The sequence below is a fragment of the Triticum aestivum genome, chromosome 4A (genome assembly GCF_018294505.1).
Source record: "Triticum aestivum cultivar Chinese Spring chromosome 4A, IWGSC CS RefSeq v2.1, whole genome shotgun sequence".
NCBI classification, from domain to species: Eukaryota; Viridiplantae; Streptophyta; class Magnoliopsida; order Poales; family Poaceae; genus Triticum; species Triticum aestivum.
The window spans coordinates 366,803,146-366,815,376 of NC_057803.1; positions in this window are offsets into that span (position 1 = coordinate 366,803,146).

Consider the following 12,231-nt stretch of genomic DNA (forward strand, 5'->3'; position numbering starts at 1 on the left):
CAACACTCTGCACTAGCCTAAAAACAAGTGAAGTTTCACCCATATAAGAACAACTTTATAAAATCAGAGAAGTTGCTATGTTTTTTCTACTGCTAGGAAAAACATCACTCATTGGAAATGAAAATCTCAGTACCAGCATTTTGAACTTTGAAATGAAATACAGTAGTAGTATTAGTAGTATATGGAGTAGTATCTTGTCTAGTAGTAGTATTAGTTGTATATGGAGTAGCAAGTTTTGCCTCAGAGACCGCAAAAGCTATGTTTTTTCTCAATTCAGATAGCTAAGTGGAAAACCACGTCAAGTTCTGTTTTAATACTCCATTTCTCAATGCATGCAATTGGTTTCACAGCTTTGTGTTACTGTACATACCTATTTAACCCTAGGCACTTTGCATATACAAGCTATATAGTCTGAAATCAAATGCATACAGCTGAGACAAGCATCGACCATAGCACTCCACAGCCATGAACTTGTATAGAGGGGGAGAGAGGCGAGACAAGTGGTCACCTTGGTGACAGGGGAACCAAATCCAAACAAGTCGAACCCACAGCAGCAGCTTCTCTGTATCCAAGTTGAACCAAGTCCTTCCTTCACACAACAGAACAGCACAACACAGCTATAGATGAGAACGCGTTAGAGATTGGAGGAGATGAAGAAGAAAATCAGCAAGAGACAACCGGAAAAGGGATCCTACCCTGTTCTCCTGCTGGACGGCGGGGAGGTCGCGGGCCTCCTCTCCTGGTGGACGTGGGGCGGCTCCGAGGTTTCTAGGGTTTCTAGGGGGGAGGCGGGGCTCGGGTGGGAGGCGGGGCTCGGTGGGGGGGGAGGTGGCGCTCGAGGGGGAGGAAGGGGAGAGGGAGGCGGCGGGGGCGCGTGGGCGGCTACGGCGCAGTAGGTCGGGGTAGCAGCGGCGGCGCGGTGGAGGGAGGGACGAGGGAGGGAGCGGCGTGGTGGAGGGAGAGGGACAAATCGAAGTAGTCTGGCGAGAGGGAGGGGGGAAGGAGCGACGCGGTGGTGTATGGATGGGGGAAGATTACTAATGGCGCACCCCCAGGCGGTGCGCCATTAGAATGTTTTTTTCATAGCAATGGCGCACCAGCGCGATAGTGTGCCATAAGTATTCTTTTTTTAGATAGCAATGGCGCACCAGCCACCCGTGCGCCATAAGTAAGATTTTTTTTTAAAAATGAATATGAATATGAATATGAAACAGTAATATTTTATTATAAAAATAGTAATAATTGTTGTTTAACAATAGTTGTAGTCTACACTTTTTTATTATTATTTTTTTAAAGATGAATATGAATATGAGATAGTAATATTTTTTATAAAAACAGTAATAATTTTTTTAAAAATATCATCAAATTTGTTATTTTAAAATATCATCGGCGGCGGCGGTGGAGCGGGGGAGGGTGCGGTGAGTGCTCGTCGGTGGCGGTGGAGCGGGGGAGGGTGTGGGGGTGCTCGTGGCGGCGGTGGAGCGGGGGGAGGGTGCGTGGGGTGCTCGTCGGCGGCGGTGGAGCAGGGGGAGGGTGCGGGGGGTGCTCGTCAGCGGCGGTGGAGCGGGGGGAGGGTGCGGGGGGTGCTCGTCGGCGGCGGTGGAGCGGGGGAGGGTGCGGGGGGTGCTCGTCGGCGGCGGTGAAAGTGAGTGTGTAGGTGTGGCTCTCCAAAATATCTAGCCGGTCCCAGGTTACTAATGGCGCACCATACGTCCATGCGCCATTAGTAGCCCAACATACTAATGGTGCACCTGCTGGCCGTGCGCCATTAGCAGTTTTGCAAAAAAGTAAATATATATAAATATAAATATAAATATATATATATATATATATATATATACTAATGGCGCACTGTGGCAGAGTGCGCCATTACTAGTTTAAACTAGTAATGGCGCACTTTGCAACGGCGCGCCATTAGTATTTTTGCAAAAAACAGAATAAAAAAATACAGTCGTGGCGCACTCCATGGCTGGTGCGCCATTACTAGTTAGAACTACTAATGGCGCACTTTGCCCGGATGCGCCATTAGTATGTTTGTAAAAATGAAAAAAAAATTGTTACTTGTGGCGCACCTTGTGCCCAGTGCGCCATTAGTGTCTTTCACACTAATGGCGCATCGCCACATGGTGCGCCATTAGTATATAGTAGTTGCGCACCACTTCTCTAGTGCGCCATTAGTGTCAATATCATCTATAGCCCTTTTCCTAGTAGTGGTAGTTGAACGAATCCTCACAATCGCAATGTAACAGGAACTATCGAGAAGGAGAACAACCGGAAAGACACAAACAACATGGTAAACACACCATCACATAAGCATGGCATGATGCACAACCAAGTATGATGCATGTACGGTTTAATGAGGCATGACATGGCAAAGCGCAACAAACAATACTACAAGTTAAGTGGAGCTCAATACGCAACGAGTTGCATATTGACGAAACACCACATTCAATCATTTAGCTCACTCTCGTTTATGTACCCAACAATATTAAATGTTATTAAACATGGCAAGGGGTGAAGCATAGTAAAACTACCTATCTAGGCAAGTTTAAATGAGGCCGGAATGACAAACAACAATTCCGAAAAATCCCCATGTGCATAATTTGGATTTGGAACTGTTATGCCCTATAAACAATTTTAGAATTATTAAACATGCAAAGTAAGTGCACCATGGTGATCTATGCATTTTTCTAGCCCATTTACATATAAAGTTTATTTAAAACAGAACTACTGTTATTTAGTTACGAATTAAACAATTTTAACATGTCATTATGCAAACTAAAGCAAACAACAATTTAAGCATTTCAAACATGGATGAAAGTGGCATATTATGAAACTAGACAAAATTCTAAGCATTTTTCATATATAGTTTGTTTAATTCTGATGCATGTGTGAGAAGTTATTAGATGCATGATTCTTGGGACCAATCTGCAAAACTGGTTTTCCCTGGATAAATGCTAAAAACGCAGAACAGAAAAAACCCTATGCGGCCGAATCTGGTAGGCTGGCCCAATAGTAAGGGATAAAAGGAGGGGCGCTGGGGTGGCCTCACCGTGGGCCTCGGCCCGGTCGGTGTAGAGACTGGTGCGGTAGGCCTTACTGCGGGATGCGGCCCACGCGGGCACGAGGAGGCCGTCTCAGTCTCGCTGAATCGAGACGAGCAGGGGTAGTGGTCAACGGGTGAACGGGTTGTGGCCCAGCCGCGTGGAGCCGTCGCAGTCAGCGGGGTTGGGTCGTGGCTCGATGCGGCTCGATGCTGCTGGTTGTCTCCTCCACCAGGAGACAGAACAAATGTGCGGCAGCAGGGCAAAGCAGAGGGCATGCAGGGGGTTGGCACTGGTCATCGTCGTTCCAGCATGCAGAAGCAGGGGATGCCAACGAGGAACTTGGCGCGGGGTCATGGGGCTCTGGCAGCAGGGAGGCGCGTCCATGCCAAGGCAGGGGCGCGGACGACGCGGAGACGGCCGGATCCGGGCGGCGATGAACGCCCATGCTGCGACTATATCTCCCATGTGTCGAGGCACGACTTAGAGGCATAAACGCATAGTGGTTTTGTCGCAAGAAGGGTCGTCTTCACGACATCCCATGTAATGAACAAGAAAGGGATAAATAGAGTTAGCTTACACTCGCCACGTCACACAATATTCAAATAAGTCATACATCATCCAAAACACACACATAGACCGACTAAGGTCAAATCCAAAAGAACAGAAGGTAACCCCAAATGCTAGATCCCCTATCGTCCCAACTAGACTCCACTACTGATCATCAGGAAAAGATATGTAGTAATGACCAAGGTCCTCGTCGAACTCCCACTTGAGTTCGGTAGCATCACCTGCACTATTATCATCGGCACCTACAACTATTTTGGTAGTATCTGTGAGTCACGAGGACTCAGCAGTCTCAAAACCCGTGAGAAAAAGACTATTGAAGCTTATGGGTAGGATGAGGTAATGAGGTGGAGCTGCAGCAAGCACTAAGGAAATATAGTGTCTAACATACGCAAATAAGAGTAACATGAGAAGCTACGCAATGGTCGTTAAGCTAGAAGTGAACAAGAAGTGATCCTGAAGCTACTTATGTTCAAATATAAACCAAACCGTGTTCAATTCCCGGACTCTGCCGAAAAGAGACCATCACGGATGCACACGTGGTTGGTTCATTTTAATTAAGTCAAGCGTCAAGTTCCCTACAACTGGGTATTAACAAATTCCCATCTGCCACATAACCGCGGGCACGGCTCTCGAAAGTTTATACCCTGCAGGATTGTCCCAACTTATCCCATCACAGGCTCTCACAGTCAACGAAGGATATTCCTTTTCCTGGAAAGACTCGACCAGTCTCGGAATCCCGGTTACAAGACATTTCGGCAATGATAAAACAAGACCAGAATGACCGCCTGATGTGCCGACAAATCCCGATAGGAGTCTCACGTATCTCGTTCTCAGGGCACACCAGATGAGACATCCTAGGAGTAAAACCAACACTCAATTTTCCCCAAGGTGGCCCCGCAGTCTACTTGGTTCGGACCAACACTCAGAGGACCACTCGCCCGGGGGGTTAAATAAAGATGACCCTCGGTTTTGCAACCCCTAGGGAAAGTTATAGGGGTTAGGAAAATGTAAAACCAAGGTTGGGCCTTGCTGGAGGAGTTTTATTCAAAGCGAACTGTCAAGGGGGTCCCATAACCCCAAGCGCGTAAGGAATGCAAAATCAAGGAACATAACACCGGTATTAAGGAAACTAAGGCGGCAAGAGTGGAAAAAAACAACAAGCAAAAGGCCAAGCCTTCCACCCTTTGCCAAGTATATAGATGCATTAATTAAATAAGAGATAATGTGATATCCCAACATATCCATGTTCCAACACTGAACAACCTGCAAGGCACCTGCAACTATCAACGCTATAAGAGGGGCTGAGCAAAAGCGGTAACTTACCCAAACAACAATTTGCTAGGAAGGTGGGTTAGAGGCTTGACATGGCAATATGGGAGGCATGATAAACAAGTGGTAGGTAGCGCGACATAGCGATACAACGAACAACTAGCAAGCAAAGATAGAAGTGATATCGAGGGTAATGGTCATCTTGCCTGCAAAGTTCTCAGAGTTGTCGAAAGCTTGCTCCTCATTAGCATAGTCAACAGGTTCCTCGTTCAAGAAGTCGTCTCCCATCTCTAACCAAAGAAAGAACACAAGCAACGGAACAACAGTCAATGACGGTGCAATGCACAAGCAACATGATGCAAGACATGGCATGGAATGCAAGGTATGATGTGCAATGCATATGGGTACTCCGGAAGCAAACGGATGATCAAGGTATCAACTTGGCAAACCAAGCATTCTGCTAGAAAGATGGGGTGATTTCGGTCGAAATCGATATAAGGATCACCGGAAACGGATGCACGGTTTGGAAATGACAAGAAAAACAAGAATGATGCAAATATGTGATTAACAGCATAATTGCACTTAGAATGCAACAAAATACTATGCTACAATACTCCAACATAGCAACAAAGCACATGACCATAAAGTACAAGCGAACCTCTACAAATCGTGAACACTGAGCTCCTTCTAGTTCTCACTAGAACAAGCTCAAAATAGCATGACAAAAATGCAAATGATAACATATTCACAGACTTAGAGAAAATACTAAACATGTCAAAACAGCATCAGGAAGCAATGTTTAGAGCTAGAAAACAACATGCTACCGGAGCATATCATGGCAAACAAAGGCATGGAATGCCAGTACTCAAGTCATAGAACAAAACTACCATAATGAACTTTAACCAAAGATGCATAGAAAATGATGTCGCACCCATGCAAACATGGCAAGTTATATGAACAGTTTCAGACTTGGAAGAAAAACATGACATTGCAGAAACAGATTCATGATAGCACCTTTGCAAGCTAATGCCACTCACCACAAAGCATTTCATGGCATAACAAGGTGACTAACATGAAGTAGACATATTCATGGAGCTAAGCATGGAAAGAGCAAGTTCCAAGGGGACATGTATCACTAGCAAAACACATGGCAAAACTGAATATCATGTTAACAATCTGCCGGGAACAATATTTAGCAAAAGTAGAGCATGGTAATGACAAGCTAGAGTACTCCATAATTGCAAATAGAGGCATGAATGGATAGAGCAATACCACATTTCAAAGCACTCTTACTAAACTATCTCAAAATGTGCAACAAATTTACATAGCATCAAAATGTAACAGGAAATGACTTAGCAAAATATTCTAAGTGTCTGAAATCAGCAACATCACATAGCCTACTTTCCATGCTTGTGCTAGTCACCACATAGCTCATAAAAATACAAGGCTTGCACCACTGTAAATAAGGCATGATGGAGCTCATAAAACATGTAGACATCATGCTCATGGGATGCACACACAAAATGCGACAAAAATGACAAATCATCAAGTTCTATTAAATGCCAGCAGACAACATCATATAACACTTTTGTAACGAAGGTTAGGGCATCAATATGGATAGTACCATGCATGAAAATGCCACAAACAAGAAGAGCATCATGAAACAAACATTTTGATATATCATGCACGCAAAACGGAGCTACAGTCATACAGATATAACATGTTGAACAGGGCAACAAAATGTTAGAATGCCAGGGACTAAGAGAAAAACGAGGTCAACCTCTAGATCTGGATATAGGGTTTCGGCGCGGTTCACGAGGTTCGTTGGGGAACGCTATAGCGCCCCAGATGTAACCTACCATAATTGTATTCCAACTCTTGCCATTTTCGGCTCTAAGTTATGATATTCCCTCGTGGTTGGGTTTTGTCTTCGTTTTGCTTTTTGTCCATTACATGCATCTCATATCATGTCATCATGTGCATCGCTTTTGCATACATGTTCGTCTCATGCATCCGAACATTTTCCCCGTTGTCCGTTTTACATTCCGGCACTCCTACGTCCTACGGCGTCCCCTTTTGCCTCTTTTCGTTTGCGGGTGTTAAACATTCTCGGATTGAACCGAGATTTGCCAAGCGGCCTTGGTACACCACCGGTAGACTGCCTGTAATGTTTCGTGCCAATTAGAGTCTGTTTGATACTCTAACGGTTAACCGAGGAACCGTAAACCCATCCAAAGGTTAGCCTCGTGTGTGTTGCAGCCCAACACCCCTCCAAAGAGGCCCAAAACCCATCCAAAGCCCCTCCATCCTCTCGGTCGTTCGATCACGATCGCGTGGCCGAAAACCACACCTCATTTGGACTCTCCTAGCTCCCTCTACCTATAAATATGTGCCCCTCCCGAATTTTCGCGCAGTCTAACCCTAGCCCCGTTCCCTCTCCGCCGCCGGACACATCCAGACGGCGCCGGACACGTCCGCCGCCGCGCCCCAGCCACTCACAGGCCGCCAAGTGGCACCGCCACGCCACCCACCGTCGTCGGCCTGCCAGGCCCGCGCGGGGCCCTCCCCTGTCCGCGCGCCAGCCGCCGCCTTCCTCCCGCACCCGCGCCTCGCGCAGCCCGGGTCCTCGCCGCGCCGCCCGCACCTACCTCGATCCGCTAGCCACCGATCTACTGCGCCGCCGCCGCCCTCAACTCCGGCTTCGCCGTCCTCCACTCCGGCGCCGACCGCCGCCTGTCTCCGCCTCCCCGCGCCCTCCCGGGGCAGATCCGGTCGCCCTCCGCCGGAGTCCGGCCGATCCCCGGCCTCCCCACCGCCTTCGAGCCTCGCTGTTGCCGGAGTCGGCACGATCCAACCTTGCCGCGCCGCCGTTGACTTTTGCCTCGGAGAGGTCGTTTTTCCACTAAGTCCTATCCCTCTCACACATTTTATTGCTCCCTTCATCATGCCATACCTCTGTCATCATAGCTCCATTTCGCGCGTGTGATATATAAAATTGTTCGTCTGGATGTGATCTTCATTTTATTCCGTTGCACCATGCCTGTTTGAGTCCATCTTGATGCCCAAATTGCTGTTGCAAGAGTGCTATAAAATGTTAGTTCCTGTTTCTTATCAGTTTATGAGCATTTGTCATTTTTGCCATGATTATTGTCTGCTGCATATGAACTTGCGCTCTACATGTGTTTTGGGCTATGCCATGCCATCTTTACAGGGTGTATGCCATGTATTTTTGTGAGCAATGTGGTGACTAGCACATGCATGCAAAGTAGCTCTCGTAATATTGCTCATTTCAGGGACTTAGAATTTCACAAAGTCTTTTCCCTGTTGTTATTTTGATGACATGTATTCATGTTGCTACAGAGAGATCCATGCCTCTTTTGAGTATGTTTAGTAAGGATGATTTTGAAATATGGTTATGCTCTATCCATCCATGTCCTTGCTTGCATTTATTGAGTAACCTAGCTTGACTCAATCTTGCTCTACCTTTGCTATGAAATGTTCCTAGCAGATTGTTTACATGTTAATCCATTTTGCCAATGTTGTTGTAGTTGATCCGTGCATGCTATGAGATGGTTCCTGCCATGGTTAGCTTCTTGAACATGTATTCTTGATGGGCGTATGCTTAGCTTGCAAACATGCCTACGTAACTCTGTTTTTGCCATGTCCAGTTTTCTGCTAAGTCTGAATCTGTTAACGAAACTTGCTATGTTTACATGGGTGCCATCATATCTTCTAATCCCTTTTGGCTTAAGGTAAGTAAGGGACTTTTGTTATATGCTTTGAGTAGATTCATGCCATGTCTTTGGTTGCTATGTTCTCTTCCTGTAGCATGTTGTTATCTTGCTCTAAACATTGCTTCCTGATGTTAATCCCTGGCATGTTAGTATTTTCACTAAGTCTGTGAGGCTGATATCTTTTGCACTTTTGCCATGCTTGTTTAAACCTCCTATTTTGTGATTTAGCCGTAGCTCAGTGTTCATCTTTTGTCAAGCATCTTGAGTAGATCACTGCCATGTGCTTTGTTGCTATGTTAGAGTGTAGTAGCTTATTTTCTTGTTGCATTTTAGATGGCATCGTGCTGTTAATCGCAGAATCGTGGCATTCTTGTTTTTCTTGCCATTTGCAAACCGTGCATCCAATTCCGGTGATCTTTATATCGATTTCGACCAAAATCAACTCATCTTTCCCGAGACGCACTTGGTTTGCCAAGTTGAGGCCTAGTTCAATATTTTCCTTCCGGAGCACGCATATACATTGCATAGCACATCCCGCATATCATGCCATGTTTTGCATCATGTTGCTTGCGCATTGCACTGTGGTTGATGGTGGTTTTCCTTTGCTTGTGTTCTTGCTTTGGGTAGAGCCGGGAGACGAGTTCGTGATCGAGGTACCCATTGAGTATGCTTACGAGGATCAAGCTTACGTCAACTCGGAGAACTTTGCAGGCAAGATGACCATACCCTCGAAATCACTTCTAGCTTTGCTTGCTAGTTGCTCGCTCTATTGCTATGCCGTGACACCTACCACTTGCTATATCATGCCTCCCATATTTCCATGTGAAACCTCTAACCCACCTTGTCCTAGAAAACCGTTTTTTGGCTATGTTACTGCTTTGCTCAGCCCCTCTTATAGTGTTGCTAGATGGAGGTGGAGATGGAGTTTGTTCCTTGTTGGAACATGATTATTGTTGGGATATCATTATTATATCTTATTTATTTTAATGCACCTATATACTTGGTAAAGGGTGGAAGGCTCGGCCTTATTCCTGGTGTTTTGTTCCACTCTTGATGTCCTAGTTTCCGTCATACCGGTGTTATGTTCCTTGATGTTGCATTCCTTACGCGGTTGGGTTATAATGGAAACCCCTTGATAGTTTGCCTTGAATTAAACTCCTCCAGCAAGGCCCAACCTTGGTTTTACCATTTTCCACCTAGCCTTTTTCCCTTTGGTTTCGCGGACTCAAGGGTCATCTTTATTTTAACCCCCTGGGCCAGTGCTTCTCTAAGTGTTGGTCCAACCTGAGCGATGTCCGGCGCCCCATGGGCAACCACGGTCTATGCCAACCCGACGTCTGGCTCATCCGGTGTGCCCTGAGAACGAGATTTGTGCAGCTCCAATCGGGATTTGTCGGCACATTCGGGCGGCTTTGCTGGTCTTATTTTTCCATTGTTGAAATGTCTTGTAACCAGGATTCCGAGTCTGATCGGGTCTTCCTGGGAGAAGGAATATCGTGATCGTGAGAGCTTGTGATGGGCTAAGTTGGAACACCCCTGCAGGGTTTTGAACTTTCGAAAGCCCTGCCCGCGATTATGGGCAGATGGTAATTTGTTAATATCCAGTTGTAGAAAACCTGACACTTAAATTAATTAAAATGAATCAACAGCGTGTGTAGCTGTGATGGTCTTTTTTCGGCGGTGTCCGGGAAGAGAACACGTTCTCATGTTATGCTTGAACGTAAGTAGTTCAGGATCCCTTCTTGATCATGATAGCTTATCGACCGTGCCTTGCTTCTCTTCTTGCTCTCATTTGCGTAAGTTAGCCACCTTATATGCTAGTGCTTGCTGTAGCTCTACCTCACTACTTTGTCCTACCCATAAGCTTAAATAGTCTTGATCACGAGGTTGTGAGATTGTTGAGTCCCTGTGACTCACAGATTACTTCCAACACAAGATGCAGGTGCCAATGATGCCAGTACAGGGGATGCGACCGAACTCAAGTGGGAGTTCGACGAGGATTCAAGATGTTACTATGTTTCCTTTCCAAAAGATCAGTAGTTGAGCCCAGTTGGGGCGATTAGGGATCTTATGTATTTGGGGTTGTCTTTATTTTGTTCTGTAGTTGGACCTTGATTGTATTCTAGATGATGTAATGCTATATTTATGTATTGTGTGAAGTGGCAATTGTAAGCCAACTCTTTATCTCTATCTTATTCAGTACATGGGATGTGTAAAGATTACCCCTCTTGCGACATGCCTACTATTCGGTTATGCCTCTAAGTCGTGCTCCGACACGTGGGAGATATAGCCGCATCGTGGGTGTTATAACTTGGTATCAGAGCCTTCCCCGACTTAGGAGCCCCCTGCTTGATCGAATCACTGGCGTTGTTGAGTCTAGAAAAATGTTTTGGGTCTTTTAGGATTATATATATCGGAGAGTGGGATTATTTTTACTCCTCAGTCCCTTCGTCGCTCTGGTGAGGCTTCCTGACGTAAAGTTTTGACTCTTCTCTTCTCAAATTTCACGATTTTTTTTAGGATCACGCGGGTATCTTGGAATTGTTCCGATGGTTTTGTGACGAGAACATTGTTCTTGGTGCCTCCTGATATTTAGGGGTTGTGGCAGTGTCCCGAGGAGTAGAGCTCTGAGGTGTTGTCATCACAATTTTATCGTTACAGTTCTAGAATACCTGAGTTTCGCCGACATCAAAAATCTCTTTTATGCAGTTGTTGGTGAGATAACCTCGACGCCACCCAAAACTGGCGCGGGAAGTTCGGGTGTATTGCCATAACTTGTATAACGGATGCTTTTGGAAGGTTGAGGTAAATGATTTCCGAAGGTTTCTTGGTTATGTGTTGAAGGATGGATACAGCTGGATTTAGGATTTGCTAGTTTTAGATGAGATATTATGCTTCCCCTATATCCCCAGCACCCGATTGCATAACCAGAAAGTTTCGGGAGTTTTATAGGTGGGAATTCATGTAGCTCTAGTATTTCTTCCCGTAGATATTTGGTTGGTGATTGGGTAATCCTTACCAAATATTTGTTCATATCTGTACCTTGTTGTTTTATTCATCTATCTCCATCTAAGTGACTTCTCAATTTATGGAAGTGTGATCATTTAATTTGGAATTCATTCGTTCATTCTTGTTCGAATGTTAAGGCTATATGTTGCAATTTCGATCCATTGATTCAGCTTGAATATATGTCTGTCAAGATGCTAACGGATGTCAACCTCTTCAGGATGGCTCCTCCAACGCGTCAGAATCTGGAACCTCCGCCACCACCTCCACCTCCGGAGGCATGGCAAGCTGTGATGGCCGCCACGAACGCCAAAACGCAGATGCTTATGTCACTCTTGCAAGAGCGCAACCAAGGAAATAAAGGCCAAGGCAAAAATCAAGTTCAGTTTGCTACCCTCAACCAGTTCCTTGCAAACCAGCCGAAGTCCTCCAGTAACTGTGTCGAGGCCACAGACGCTGATGATTGGCTCGTGGATATCTGCAAACATTTTGAGTGTAACAACGTCAGGCCTGAGGACTTTGTCAAGTTTGCTTCGTTCCAACTCAAAGACCAAGCTACTGAGTGGTATCAACAATACAAAGATTCCAGAGGAGGTCGTGTGATTACC